Genomic DNA, 15535 nt, shown 5'->3' on the forward strand with positions numbered 1-15535 from the left:
AGGAAAACAGTCCAATTTAATTTATCAATGAGAACGAACTGAGAAATTACAGTCCATAGTAAATTAAATTATCTCTTTTCTGATTAGTGTACAATTTGATGTCCCATAAGAAATCAGTCATCATCTGCACTTAAAGCTAGAAAACAAAAACAAAAAGGAGAAAAACGGGGGGGGGGGGGTTTGATAGCGATGACATATACTCTGTCATCCACTTTTTATTATCCAAATGCAATCAGTGTTTTCACTTACTGCTTACATTTACTTTTAGTTGTGTTACTGAAGGAAGTATAGAGTACCCACAATCTGTGTTGCTGCTGCTAGTGGAAATAAATACAGCAGCACACACAGCAAGAGGAAGACTTCAGCCAGTGAAGAGTTTTGACATTATTTTTAGTATATATATTTTCATATGAACATATAGAGGTGTTTAATATGGAGTCAATATGTTGCTCTGTCTACCCCAGTATTGTATACTCTGACTGGCAGAACTCTCCAAAACCCTGGATAGAGGTCTTTTCAAGCGTCACTATTTTGTAATTCTGGAAATTGAAGCTGGGACATTATGCATATAGGTGGTCTGCTCTACTGCTGACCTGTGACCTCTTCTAAATTTATTTCCTAAGGGTGCACACCTCAGATTATTGATTGATTGATTGATTGATTGATTGCATTTAGACACTGCATTTCTGCTTTCAGGCACTTTGCCAACAGGAGGTGTAAGTCTGCAACCACAGAGACACAAACCCCTTCTGCCCTTTGAGATTGTAGTGAAGCAGTGTGTGGGCAGTAGCTGTTTGTTCTACTTCATGTTCGTGGATAGAGATCCTGCAAGGCAAAAGTCTTATGAGAGTTTAGTCAACAGTGGCTGTGGTTGGAGTGGAGTGCCTGGCCTTCGTCTCTATGTGTCTTCCTTACATGTGGCAGGATGAGGGCGGGCACCACCTCCTTCTCTTCTGGGTGTTAGACAAATACAGTTGAGGCAAGGCACAGTATCCCCATATATCATAGGGGGGCAGGAGGAGACATGGGAGAAAATTAAAGCCGTTGTGTATTATAGTTTGTGTTCCTCCTTCCCTCGCTTATCTGCATGAGGTGCTCTGTCCTGGTACCCTACTTTGCTGGAGTTGAGTGTGATTGGCTTTCTACCTGAAGTTCCAAGGTGAGGTTCTAGGCAGAAAAAAATGTTAACAATGTGCTTTTCATGGACTGGTTGGGTGCAGAGATAAGTGGTGGGAGGCACCAGCTGGGGATCCCCCAGGGGAAGAAGGTCAGAGCCAGGGGACTGGTGGTGGGGCAAGGATGAGTGGTCTAAGAGGGGAGGAGGAGGTGTCAGAAGCTGAAGCAGGAATAGGGTTTAGAGAGCAGGAAGATTCTGTGGCAGAGAGCAGTCCAGACTCCAGAGGTAGAAGCGAAGGCTGGAGAGGAGACAGGTACGGAAGAAGTCAGGGAATCTCCCACTACTGCTGTGACCAGCTCCCCTCCCCACTAGTATCCCAGAACATGCAGAGAAATTGAGGGAGGAGCAAAAAGAAAAGGAACCTTAGGCTGCTGAGGAAGAAACTGGGGCGAGGAGCTTTAGAGAGCAGTGGGAAGGCAGGCAAGAGCTACTGGGAAGGGTTGCTGTGACCACTAGGACTGAGCTGTTTTGTTTATTTGGATAAACAATCACTGACATTGGGTGATTTATTGTTTCGCTGCTGACCTACGCCTGACTCCTGCTCCTGTCAGCACTCAAGTTCCCATGTGTGTTCTGAAGCTAGTCTGTTTTGTGAAAAGTATTTTTCCACAGTTCCACATTACCAAAGTGATGACCTGAGGCCAAAGAGATACATCCCTCATGCCTATCATCTGAATTGTGGCCTCACATATTAGTTGTGGTGTGCTGTGATTGGACACTGTTATACCATATATTGACTTCTGTTGTGGCATTGTAGGCAGGGTGGTTCTTGACATGGAGGTGGCTGTTTTTACTGTTTCAGTGACTTCAATGGAAGGAAAATTATTTGCACCACATCTGGGGTTGATGTAATGTGTTTGTTGTTGATGAGGATGTGGCCTCAGATTGAAGTGTTAGGTGTAATATAAGTGTGCTACTTCCTTGTTGAGCTGATAACTCTGTTCCATGTTAGCCACTCAACCAAGTACATCTTTGCCAGATTTAGCAAAGTAGTTGATATTATCCAGCTTGTGTTTAAGCCCTGTTTACTAATAGGTCGAGACAGATACCTATGGTTGCTGTTTGGTGGCAAAACACTTTATTTGGATCAGGCTGACTGCTACCAAAACAGTTAACCAGGTTGCAGCTGTTTTTGGAAAGGACTTGATGAAGTGGACACCTCTCCTGTGATGAGCTAGTTTCAAGCTGCCAAACGGCCTTTCGAGTACGCTGTTGATGAGCCGTCAGGCTGTAATAACTTTTGGTCACTACAGAGCAAGTTGGATTTGCAGAAGCAACATACAGGTGAAAGGTTCTGTATTCCATTATCAGCCTCCTAAGCTGGCTTCTATCACTCACAAAAGCTATCTGTTTGAACACTTGTCATATTTGGTATCTTGGACTAGAACTGTGGAGTCAGAAAATCTATTTGCATATTTCCCCCCTAATAAAGCAGGCTAGTTGTACATAGCATTAGGAAGCAACTTAATGAACATATTCTTTTTCTCCTTAAAAAGAAATGTTTCCTCTTAGACTATGGCGAGATCTGATTTCTCTAAATCAAGGCTGCATTTGTTCAGCTGTATTCATCTTTGTCCTTCATTTGACAATCCACCCCCCGCTCTATAAATACAGAGTTGTAAACAAGAGCTAATCCTTAGCAACAACCCAGAAAGTTAATGTTTCTCTCCAGCTCTTGTTATAATAAATTCAGACACTTTGAATTTGATGTGATTTACACACCATATTCATAAGGCTAGTAGGTACTAATGCCTTATTAGCTAGCTGAAAAAAGAGCACTCTTTTGTATTCACTTTATAATATAATTGCACCACATTTTCCTTTGCAAGGTGTTTAAAGATACTTTAAAAAAAGGGAAGTGTTTTTCCCTTCCTCACTTTTGCTTTTACGTTTTGGTGGAATTCTCTTATATATGTTTTCCCTCCCATAATAGTCAACATTGTCAAAACACTTTGCCATGTGCATCTTCATAATAGCAAGCTTTATGGGTTAAGATTATCATCATGTTAGTTTAAATCTTTCTGTAAATTTCACAGCTGAAAATGCTGGAGAAGTGATTCCGAACCAGGAAATATCCTTATTTTTCTGCAGTTGAACTGAGAAGGTATAAAGATTATACAGTACCCTGAATAAAGAATGTACCTCTGTATGGTATTTGTTTAAAACCTATAGTCACTGTTTGTACTAGGGATCCTCTTAAATGTACTTATTTGTTATTTTATATTTGCTCAGGGAATGTTTTCATAGTCTTAATCTACATAAGCCATGCATGTTTGAATTCTGCGATTCTCAAAGCACTGTGATTTTAAAGTAGTAAAGATGTAGCAAACCACACATACAAAAGAAAGTTTACATATAGCTTTTCTAGCACTGAAATATTTTATTCAGCTTTCTAATGCCTTAACATTGTGGTCAGCATTGCCATAAAGCTATGGTTATAAGAAACGATACAATCTGTGAAGCATTTCCCATTAGGTAGACACCATGTCTTTAAATTATGGCAATTTCTTAAGATTTTAAAGCAAAATGAGCTCTTAGGAGTGTGATTAATGGCAGGGAATGAGGATAACACTGGGTCATCAGTGGCACTCCATTACAAAAAAGGTTGAACTAATAAAAGCATCCATCTATTTGACCAATAAAGCATTTGAATGATATGCTTGTAGTTTTTATCATATAGTACTTACTTTGCACTGAATAAACTGTGATTTTACGTACTGGAAAAGGACCACAGAAGAAGCAGTTCCGTTTCGATGTGAAGATGTCTTAATGCTGAAATAACAGGCTGCACGTGCAATATTTTGCACATGATCCATTTTACAACACATATTTAAGTGAACAGATGCCAAGAAAGTCCAGCCCAGTCACATTTGACTTCAGAAGAGAAAAGTTCTAAAATAAAATGAAATGAAATAAGGGAACTGGTAAAAAGGAAGTTGAAAGCCAAATCAGGAGGGTCAGATCTATCTAACATGCTTGGCAGCTATTCAAAGCCACAATAATGGAGGTTTAGGTAGAATGTACAGTACGGATCAGGAAAGGTCCTATCAAAACCAATAGGATGCCAACATGGTTAATGAGTAAAGTCAATAAACATATTAGAAGCAAAAAGGCTTCCTTCAGAAAATAGAAATCTAATCTTGTCCAAAGGAGGAAAACGAATATAAACTCAAACTTTTGGAAGAATAAAGTCATGCATGCAATAAAGGATACAACAACAACAACAACAAAATTAATTAAAAACATACAGAGCTTAAAATCAACAATAAAAATTATTTGACTACATTTGAAGCAGGAAACTGGCCAGGGTCACAGTTGGCTTTGGGCACAAGGAAGTCAAAGATATGCTAAAGCAGGGAAAGGAGATTGCAGAGAAGCTGGATGACTCTGTCTTCACTGCGGAAGACACTGTGGAAGGAAGTATGTAACTGTTCCCTAAGATCTACGAGGATAGGTCCTATCTAACTTACCTTTAGAGTCCTTTGAGTGTCAATGAGCATATGGATAGGAGCGATCCAGCTGACAATGGGAACTCAGACTTTCAAAAAGCATTTTATAAAGTCACTCAACAAAGGCTACCTAAGCTTACCAAGCATGGTATAAGAGGACAGACACTCTCATTGCTATTAATTCTCCCATTAACCCAAGGTTTCCATCTCAGTCCGTGAGAGTAGTCAGGGGCTCACATAGGCTAGCCCTGTGCTATGCTGCCAGTGTGGGTGGCAACCATACATACTGTCCACACATCTGGAGCAGATCAGAAAGGGCTATATACATGTGCACAGATGTGTGTGAGAGTTCTGTGTGAGGTGGGATTGAGCCACATCACATATCTAGAAAGAGCTCCTTGTCTTAGCTAGAGCTAACTTCCTCACAATCAGATACTCAGGGGATTGTCAAAACAGAACCTTTAAGGAGTGTGTGAGTCCAAGGTTTAGTGTGACAAGCAAACCAGTCCATTTCCCCCCCCCCCAAAGTTATCAAATCCAGATGTCATGCTACTCCTTTTTCTGTCAACATGTGATTGTTTTGTCATGGTCAGACATGGGATGGGTCTCCTTCATATAGCCTACTCAACAGCAAGCATTCTGGAGGGTGGGCTTTTGGGAAGAAAACGGCCTCAGTCAGGGTTTAATTTTGTCAACTTTACCAGGGCTAATGCTTAAAAACTTGCATTGCCCTGCTTTCCCTTCTCTGCTGAATAACCACAATGGTCTCCCACACTTTGGTTTAAGCCCAAGCATACCCTCATCTGAAGATGCAGCTTCAGGCAGGTTGTTGTTATGGAAACTGATCACCAGTGGCATTCTAAAGAAGCACTGTCCAGGTTATGACCAGAGCAGTGCTTCATAGTATTCTCCACATACTTGGTGCTTCTTGCTAGCCCTTGTTCTAGCTCTTTCAGATGGTCTGTTTATTCAGCATTCATCCTGATTTACTTGCACAAAGCTTACGATGGGTAGACTATGTCCACTATTGAACACTCATTCTGATTTGTTTACAGGGTGGTTATATGGCAGTAAGCATTCATTCTGCATTCATTGTGATTTACTCACAGAGTGTTTAGATGTATTCATGTTAAGTCATTTGTTCATTCCACAGTTTTCAATGCATTTCCCCATCACTTTCCAAACTGCAAAAAGTTTGCTTTTCTTTTTTAGGGGATTTATTGCAACAGAGTACTTTAATCCACGTTACACCTAAAGTTCCAGTATGCACTTGAGTTCCTCCCACAAAATGCTGACAAATCTGGAGGCACCTCAGGTCACAATAGGGACTTTTCTCTTGGCATGGCTGAGAGATTCCAGAAGCCTGATTTGGAGTTCTGGCAGAGCATGATTTCCTCCAAGGAGCTAAGTTGGCTTAGCCCTTTTTATTATCACAATAACAAGTAGGAACATCAGAAACTGCCTCATGCCTTGTGAGACTTTAAGCTTGTATTGTTCACACTGCCTGGCAGTGGCTCTCCAGTGTATCAGATGGGTCCTCCCTATTCATATAATTGTAAAGTTGGTAGGGACCCGAGGGTCATCTAGTCCAGCCCTCTATCTTGAAAAACCGAGGATTGAGCCTGGAACCTTCTGCATGCAAACCTTGTGCTCTGCCACTAAACTATGGTTGGTCCTCAGAGGTAGGTTATTCTTGAGTGGTGGCGTCTCACCCAAAGACATCAGTGAGCTCTTGCTGAGGGCAAATTTAAACCTGGATTTCCCCATTTCTAGTGTAATGCTCCAGCTGGGTTTCTCCAGCAATCTGAGGATACTGGTGAGAGTATATACAGAATAAAGACATGACAGAAATATTGAGTACATATATATCGGCCAAATTCAGACCAATACAGAAGGTGGCAGATTGAAATATGGACACATTGATCATAAATAATCTGTAAGAGAGTTGAGTCTGTGGTCAGACATTTCTAGAATTGCCCAAACATTGACTTAGGCTCCAGCAGAGTCTAGAAATTACGTGTTTCCAAGCAGTACATCAACACTTGACCAAAGAAAAGCATGGGAGTTTTTAGACTGGCTAATGGCATCAATATCTGTCAATTATTGTAGGGTTGGATGGTAGCCTATTTATAAGCTCTTGGTCAATGGATTTAGGAATCGCAAAAAGGAATTAGAAATTCCCAACAACTTTGCATTTTTCTACAGCTGCAGCTTTACGTTGGGTCTCTACCTTTGATATGCATACCATTGGTTATTCTGAACTCAATGCTGCATTAAAAAGCTATGTGCTGCTCTTGATATTTGCGTATAACAGATTAGGCTTTTTAGTAGAATCCAAAACATTCTAATTAACAGGCATTGGTAACTGATCTAAACAACTTCATGGACAAAATGGATTTAATATGGCGCTTCCCTCCCTCTCCCTCTGCCTCTCCCTCCCCTCCCTTCTCCTGTAAATGATGCCTTTTCCTGTAAATATAACTTTAACAATTAACCACCTGCACTTCTGTTTCTGCCCCCTCCTTCTGTTAACAGCGCTGTTGTTTCACATGCCGTCTGTGAGGGAGGGGGGAATGGCATCTGATTTGATCTCTCCGGTTAGTGCAGTGACTACAGAGCACAATTTGGATAATTGCAACTTCTTGTTTAGAAGCAACCTGGCACTGTATAAACAAGTCGCCCTGGTCCCCAACTGGTTTGATTTTCATGGTGGTCAGCAGCTGATGCGTGTAACACACAACCTTCCTGCTCCTCAAAATGTCAGGAGGATCACAGTTTGTTTGTCTTGACCTCTCCCCAGCTGTTTACTCTGCAATGCATTTGCCTCAACCTTGATTCCCTGAGAGTGGCCCCTTTCTCCTCCCTCCTCTGTTTACAGTTGTCCTGCCCTGAGTGTCACCTATGAAATCTGTTGATTATTCCACCTGGTTAATGTTAAATTGCTCTTGCAAGATGATGTGTTTGTTCATAAACACAAACGCCAGGGCCCTTGTTTACTGTACCCATGGCAGCAATCAGTTATTAAACAAATATTGCTTTGTTTGCGGGTGTGAGCAGCAGTTTAGCCTGCAAGGTCTGCTGGGGGTGGGGAGTGGGGGGGGAGCTTTAAAAGCTAGGATTTTGATAAAGAAGAAAAGGGGAACTTGTCCCTGGAATGTGGCTGAAACTGACTTGGGTTTGTTTTTCTTATCGTTAACTTTAGATGAAGGGGCTACAAAGATTAGCAAGTTGTTTGGTTTTTTTCCAAGAGATTTCCTTAGTGTAATGATATCTATCCAGTTGTTTGCTTTTTTCAGAAGGGAGAGAGCACTCCTGCAAGACGGCTAGCACAGTAATAGAACCATCTGATGACTAGAAAATTCTGTGTGGATCAAACAAGGACTTTAAATGTCTAGGACAAAAGGATAGGGCTATGAACAAGGTAATCACCAAAAAAGAACCTTCTTCTGAATGATATATAGTGATTTTCTGTTCGTGGATTGTGTGTGTGTGCATGTTTCTTTTAACAGTATGTTGGTTCTTGTGTCCTCCATGAAGTTAGGAAAGGAATTTTTTTTAAACTTGTTTTAGAGCAGAGCTGATGTAAACTCTTGTAAGGATGGCAGACAATGTATAAACAAACCAATTAATATGCTAACGTATGACTTCTTGGTGTGTTTTCATCATTTTGTGTGCTTGCTTGCTGTGTATTAGTATGCAATAGTCTTATGTTTGAAAGTGTATTTACATCTTCAGATGTTTTGCATTGTTTTATTTCTTCTTACGTGCTAGGAGCTCTAATGAAATAAAGTGGTACTAGTAGTTGCTGTTTTGTAAAGAACTTGTTGTCCCCCCTCCCATTTCTCCTCTCCTCCATTGTTTTTTAAGGGTATCTTATACCAAGTAGCAGAACATTGTATGCTTCATTGATTTCAGTGGGTCAGTGCAGGACTTTACACAGTCCTACTTAAAAATGAACAGTGGTTGTGGAGTCACTGGGCAGAAAGCCCTGTACATAATTTGAATACTGTATCAGATACAACCTGTTAGCAATAAACTCTGAATCCTAAGGAAATAGAAGAGTGAGCACATTTAGAGAAAAGTTAATGTTAGCTTTTTATGTCTAATGCAGAGGTCTGTAACTTTATAGGGGAGAACTGCCGTTAAAATTATAAGAAAACAAAATATAAGTGCATAAGGAGTTTTTAAACGATCAGATTAAATGATTGACCTGTTAGTCATCCAGGCAAGCCGACAAGAAAACCGTTTGCAAAATCCTGATAGATGGTACTCACTAAGTCGCCATAATGATCTGAAACATATTGTTCGTTTTGATTGCTAGAGCATTCATGGGGCTTGAGGTGAATCGGCATTTGAAGTGTTGTGGCCTAACCAGGCAGTCATTAATGGACTAGCATTGCTATGATGAATCAGTCCTTCTCTCTGGGGCAGACAATGGGGGGAAATTGAATAAGAATCTCAACTTTATGGTGTCGTAGCTTAACAAAGCACTGCTTAACCACAGAGATGATGATGGTGATGATGATGATGATCCTGCAGACCCTACTTAAGTCTGCAACCAGTGCATACTTTCTTTGGAGTAAGCTCTACTGAACACAGTAAGACTTATTTCTGAGTAAATATCTGTAGCATACGGTTACTGGTGTTTTAAAATCATTGTCTTGTCAATAGCATGACGAATATTTGGTTAATAGGGAAAGAAAAAAAGATTTTCAGGAAAACCTTGCTAAAAACCAACAGCAACAACAAAAGAACATTAGCAGTAGGAGCCCAGCTATGGAGGTGTTGGACCTTGTCAGAAAGTGTGCTAAAGGAGGAAAAGGAGATTGCAGAGAAGCAAAATTAATTATTTGCATCTTCTTCAAAGCAGAAGATGTGAGACAGGATAGGAGTCTGATGGATTGAGGAAGATAATGGTTACAAGAGACAATGTTCTATTCCATGAGTTGTCAAACTGTGGCCACGGACTACCAGTGGTCTCCAAACTTCAGCGGGTCCATAATGTGGCTCTAAAAACACAATTAAATATCATCTAGCACAGCACAGTACAATCAGTACAAAAATTATTACATGGTTCACCAAGACACTCAGCAGTTTTCTAGGGTCAGAGGAAAGGAGGGGAGTTTGGGAACTATTATTCAAGACCTTATTGACAAATTAAAATTTGACAAATTTCTGGGTCTGGATGGCTTCCATCTGAAAGGTCTTAATGAACTAAAATGTGCAGTTGCTGATTGCTTGTGCCATATCGGCTTCCACAGGTGAGGAGTGGAATGTGGCTGACATAACACTATTCTTTTTTCTAGAGGAGACCCATAAATTACAGGCTAGTTAGGAAAGTCAGAATTACCAAGTATATAAAAGCCCAGATCTTGTGGAAGTGGGACCAGCATGACTTCTCCAGGGGTCAGTACTGTCTCACTAATTTTTCAGAGACCTTTGAGAGTGTCAACAAGCATAGAGATAGAGGTGAATCATCTGATATACTAAGACTTTGAAAAAGTGTTTGAGTAAGCTTAGCAGTCATGGAATAAGAGGGCAGGACCTGGTTAAAGAATAGGAAGTAGAGAGTAGGAATAAATTGGCAGTTCTCACGATGGAGGAGTAAGATTGACCAAGGATCAGTACTGGAACATGTGTTCTTCATCTTGCTTCTAAATGACCACGAGTTAAGGCTGATATATGACCTCCAAACCATCCTAAATATCTTTGCAGAAGCTTACGAAAAGCTTGACCTATCACTCAACATCCAAAAAACCAAAGTGCTGCACCAACAAGTACAAAATAACCCCTCTGCAGTGCCACAAATCCAACTCAATGGTGTGACGAATGGGGGCAATTCCTGCAAATCTTTCTTTCCCTTTCTCTGAAGGGCTGACATCTTAGTATTCAGGTATCTCAACACCAGTTTCTAGATAGCCCCAAATAATGCCTCTGATAGCCAATAGCTTTGTTTTAGAATGTCCTTTTCTTGCTCTGCCTTGTCCATTAGGGAGACTTTCACTTGCAAATGTGGCAGAACTGGGCAAGTCTTGTGATTCTGATGCCGTGTTTGTTGGAGCAGCACTATTAGGATTGGACTTCCCATTATTAAATAGCTTGCTGAAGACTACACAAAATATTTACATCGCTGTAGAACTCAGGGTACTGACTCCTGAATTTCTTCTCAAGGACGCTACTTGCCTTATGTTTCAAGTTCATCAGAGAATTAGCCATTAACTCTCTTATATTTTATTGGGTTTGAGTATCAATCCCTCAGCAGCTTTAGAGATCCCAGAGCCATACTGTTGACACCCATTGCCATTTGGGTCATAAAGAGATGAGAAAAGGGATGGTGTGCTATTATATGTAATTAAGTGCCAGGCAAGCGTTGTTGGATAGAGGGCAGCCGCTGAAGCTACTAGTAAGGAGATTTGGGGGCAAGTGTTATTTCAAATGAAAGCTTCTTACAAGAATTATATGTTTTGGATCAATTGGGAGAAATTGCAGGGAACTGTGTGAGCGCAAGGAAATGTCTACTGCAATTGGTCAAGGTGATACACTTGACTCTCTTACAGGCTGAATTATATTAGATTTCCGTCTCGTCTCGGTTTCCTTCAAAGTTCTTGGTTTTAACCTTTTATTCTCCACCTCTCTACATCACTGAGCACTGCTTTCCCTACAGCCAGGAGGGCACAGGAGGTGACTAGCCCCTTGCTAAGCAGATGCCAGTGCCAGTCTGTGGGTCAGCTACTAAAGGATGCTCTTAGTGCACTGTGATTTGTTTCAGTTCCCCTGGGAAGTGAACATCACCTCTTCAATATGTTCAACCTCCAGTGACCCAAAGCTTGGGATGAGTCCAATTCCAACCCCGGAACTCCCAAATGACAGCATGAGAAGCAGCTACCTTTGTGTCACAGGGCCAGGCTCGAAATGTGCTGTTGATAATTCCATCCGTTCTGGAGCCCCTTTCCCCCTAAGTACTAAATGAAATTTCAGATTTCGGATATGTCTAGACATAGACAGTGTGTGATAAAGTTGATAATACATTAATCATTTTTAACAACAGGTAATATGCATAATTTATGGTGTTACAGTGCTATCTTTTTTGATATTTATGATGGATAATGCTCAATTTTTGCCCTCATATTACTGCTTTAAATTATACCACAAGAAAATTAATGAGAAAGTAGATTTATGGGTTTCATTTGTTTGTCAATTTGGAAATTAATTGGGTGTTAATTTTAGCCGTCCCTCATCAGACCAGGTCTTTAGTATGTGTGCATTACTTTGCATTCATTGAAGCCTACCTCCCATTTACTGTGGGTCACTAGCTTTGCATACATTAAAATAGCCCTCAGGCTCATTCTCTTGATTACTTTTTGAGCTGCCATGCATTAGAAAATTTACGCCTTTCTGTTATAATTATGAAAATTCTGCACAGGAGGAGGGTCCTTGCGTAACAGCAAATATGCATTGTTCTTGGCTTTGTGAGGTCTCATGTAACAAAGTCATATTATTATTATTATTATTATTATTATTATTATTATTATTATTATTATGTTTTATACTATAAAGTGGTATTGTCGGCCTTTGTTTTATGACCTCCAGCCATTGATGTCTCAAAGACTAATTTACATTCATTAAATTAGAGAGTTAAGCACAGAGACACTAAAAACAAAAATTAACAAGCAACCACCAGCAGAGGCTTTTCTTTGTATTATTTAACTTGGTCATTTTAGTTTTTCACATTTCTCAGTCATTCCCTACATTTTTTTTTAAAACAACGCACCATGCTAAAACCAAAAACAGTAGTTTCAAAAAGCATCATAACCTGGTTGAGCATCATACTGGTTCATGTATTTGTAACTGTGTACTGAACAAAACTTTTCAATATTTTAAAAGGTTTGTGATACTGAGTTTTACCTGCTTGGATTGTTGTTGAGGAAAACTTATCAAAACATTGCTTAGCCAGTCAACTTCACAGACTTAGAAACCATGCCAAAAAAGAAGTAGGGTGTGTGTGTGTGTGTGTGTGTGCGTGCGTGCGTGCTACACAGTCATGGGTGCCTGCATGGGTGCATATAATATAGCAGAGCAGTGTTTTGACATTTTCCTGGCTAATGCATAGAAGATTGCTGAGCACTGGGCTGCTGGCATCTTGCTAGTTCTGTACAAGGATAAATGTGAAATACGTTTTTCTTTCAGAAAAAGGAGGAAACAACAAGTCCCCTGGCATCTTAAAAACTAACAAATTTATAACGGCATTAGCAAGAGCTTATTTCATCAGATGCTTCTGATCTGATGAATTGTGTGGCACTTATCCTTCTCTCTGCTTTGGGCTGTTGAACTTTTATTGTGCTTTTCTAATAGCTTTACAAACATTTCTTTATCATTATATCCAGTTGTTCTGCAGAGGACTTTAAGAAGGCTTCCATGTTTCTTTCTCCAAATAAGTATAAACATAGTATTTACCTTGTGATATTATGTGTTTCCTTATACAAAAGCTCTTCCAACTGATTCACTGTCATTTCAAAACTGGTTTTGAAATGCAAAAGATTTCATTTAATAGTATGATTCTATGAATAGAATGACACTTCAGAGGTCATCTTGCCCAGTCACTTATAGTAAATGTTCATAGAATCATAGAGTTGCAGAGTTGGAAGGGACCCAGAGGGTCATCCATTTCAACCCCTGCAATGCAGGAATCTCAACTAAAGCATCCATGACAGATGACCATCCAACCTCTGCTTAATAAACTCCAAGGAAGGAGAGTGTACAACCTCCTGAGACAGTCCATTTCACTGCTGAACAGCTCTGACTACCAGAAAGTTTTCTCCCTGAATGTTTAGTTGAAATCTCCTTTTTTGTAACCTGAAGCCATTGGTTCAGGTCCTACCCTTTGGAGCAAGGGGGGGGGGGCTTGCTTCATCTTCCATGTGACAGCCCTTTAGATATTTGAAGATGACTCTTATTTATTTGTTTATTTTATTTCTATACCACCATTCATCACAAGATCTCAGGGCGGTTCACAGGATAAAATATGAGGTCAAAACACAAGTAAATAGTTAAAACGAAAACAACAAAACAATATCCCCTATCATATCTCCTCTCACTCTCTTCTTATCCAGGCTAAACATACCCAGCTCCTTCAACCATTCCTCATAAGGCTTGGTTTCTGGACTATGGTTTTCTACCTGTGGCTTGGCAAAGTTACTAGGTCCTGTTCGACTTCCCAGGAAATAATTGATTTAATGTCAATGACATAAAAACGCCTACAACATGTTGTTCCAGAAACAGGAGAAATATGACCCTGTCCACATTCACGTGCAACAGCTATCTCCTAGGAAGGGTAGAGACGAATTCTGGCACAGGAGCATCAGTGGATGCTTAATCAGTCTTTACTGAATTAATCAGTCTTTACTGAATTACTGAATTGTGGGTTGCCAGCTCATCTGGTTGGTTGCTAGTCCATTTCCAGGTCCAATTCAAGGTGCTAATGTTGGTGTTTCAAGCCCGAAAAGATTCAGGCACCAAATAGCTGAAAGATTGCTCCCTTACATACAGACCTCCTTATGTTTGACACGTGAGATGTGTATTTTTCGGACCACCCTATTTTGTGGGATTGTATTCTTTGTAATTGTAAGCTTTTTTCATTGTTTCTAATATTGCATTTTAAATTGTTGTAACTTGCCCGGGCACTCTAAGGTGAAGGGTGGGTCAACAACAACAACAACAATAACAATAACAACACTCTTAAAATTCAACACGCAGCATACGCCAGGCATAGGCAAACTCTGGCCCTCCAGATGTTTGGGACTACAATTCCCATCATCCCTGACCATTGGTCTTGTTAGCTAGGGATGATGGGAATTGTAGTCCCAAACATCTGGGGGCCGGAGTTTGCCGATGCCTGACATACATCATCTTATATCACTGGGCACCACCTTGAGTGTCTGATGGAGGAAATATAGGATGGAGCACAACAACACAGAACAAGTAGCCAAGGCATTTCACTTTTTCCTTATTCACTTGCTGACACCATCATTTTTTGTCACTGAAGGTGAAAGCCCGATATTAGTGCATTGTCTTTCCTGGGAGGAAATGTGTAGGCAGTACAAGCTGTTTGTTTCTGAAAGTTTCTTTTTTCCTATTGAAGTTACCAGTGAGGAGGTTGGTGGTTGTTACAAGGCTCCTCAGAGCCACTATAGAGACATGGTGGGCCTGCTAGCAATCCTTCATGAACTAGCTTTGGCCATGCACCTCTAGTTTCCTCTACAACCTATTCCAGCTAAGCACAGAGAGGTAAAAAAAACCATAGATGGCAATTGTTGAAGCTGTGTACACCTCACATGTTTAACAAAATGTTCTACATATTTTTAAAACGGAAGCTAGACTGCTAATATGTTCACCAAGAAGTTTTATCTCAGTGGAGAAAATGGTTAGATGTTGTTTTGCCTTCACTGTGTGCTTACCACAGGCTGAGGCTTTGTGACTAGGTCTTGCCATTTAATCACTTGCTTTAAACCGTTTTTAGCAATGGCTGAAATAGAAATATATTACATAAATCTGTTTAGTTTAATTTACACATCCTTAAACGACTGGGCCAAGTTCTTTAAGGGCATTTATTCTGCTTCATATAAATAATTGATCACCTAAGTTAATTTACTTCTGCCTGACTTGGTCAACCTTAATTAACTGCCCTGAAATAAAGACTGATTTTATTTGTTAGCTTGAAATCTTTCACAAATGTAAGAAGTCAAGGGCTTTGTTTTGACAAAATTTTACACCAGTGCTGTTGCTCAGAGAGACTGCTTATATCTGTAGGACAGCCCAGCTTTTGCATGTTTGATAATAAGAATCTTTAGCAGACTTGGAGACAGAGCATTAATGTTCATGAAATTACACCGAGATTTCAAAAGCGATAACC

General features: G+C 40.2%; 1 protein-coding gene across 21 annotated transcripts in view; it reads left to right on the forward strand.

Annotated features, from left to right (window-relative positions):
• Positions 1 to 15535, forward strand: part of FOXP1 (forkhead box P1) — a 536656-nt gene that overhangs the window by 282095 nt on the left and 239026 nt on the right. For 5 of the 21 annotated variants that reach the window (XM_053378193.1, XM_053378196.1, XM_053378199.1 and 2 more), the window contains one exon: positions 7923 to 8047. The exons of the other annotated variants lie outside the window; for them this stretch is intronic. The gene's annotated coding sequence lies outside the window, so the exon portion shown is untranslated. The remainder of the gene's footprint in view (positions 1 to 7922; positions 8048 to 15535) is intronic. 21 annotated transcript variants of the gene reach the window in all.

Source organism: Podarcis raffonei, chromosome 2 (assembly GCF_027172205.1).
Source record: "Podarcis raffonei isolate rPodRaf1 chromosome 2, rPodRaf1.pri, whole genome shotgun sequence".
Classification (NCBI taxonomy): Eukaryota; Metazoa; Chordata; class Lepidosauria; order Squamata; family Lacertidae; genus Podarcis; species Podarcis raffonei.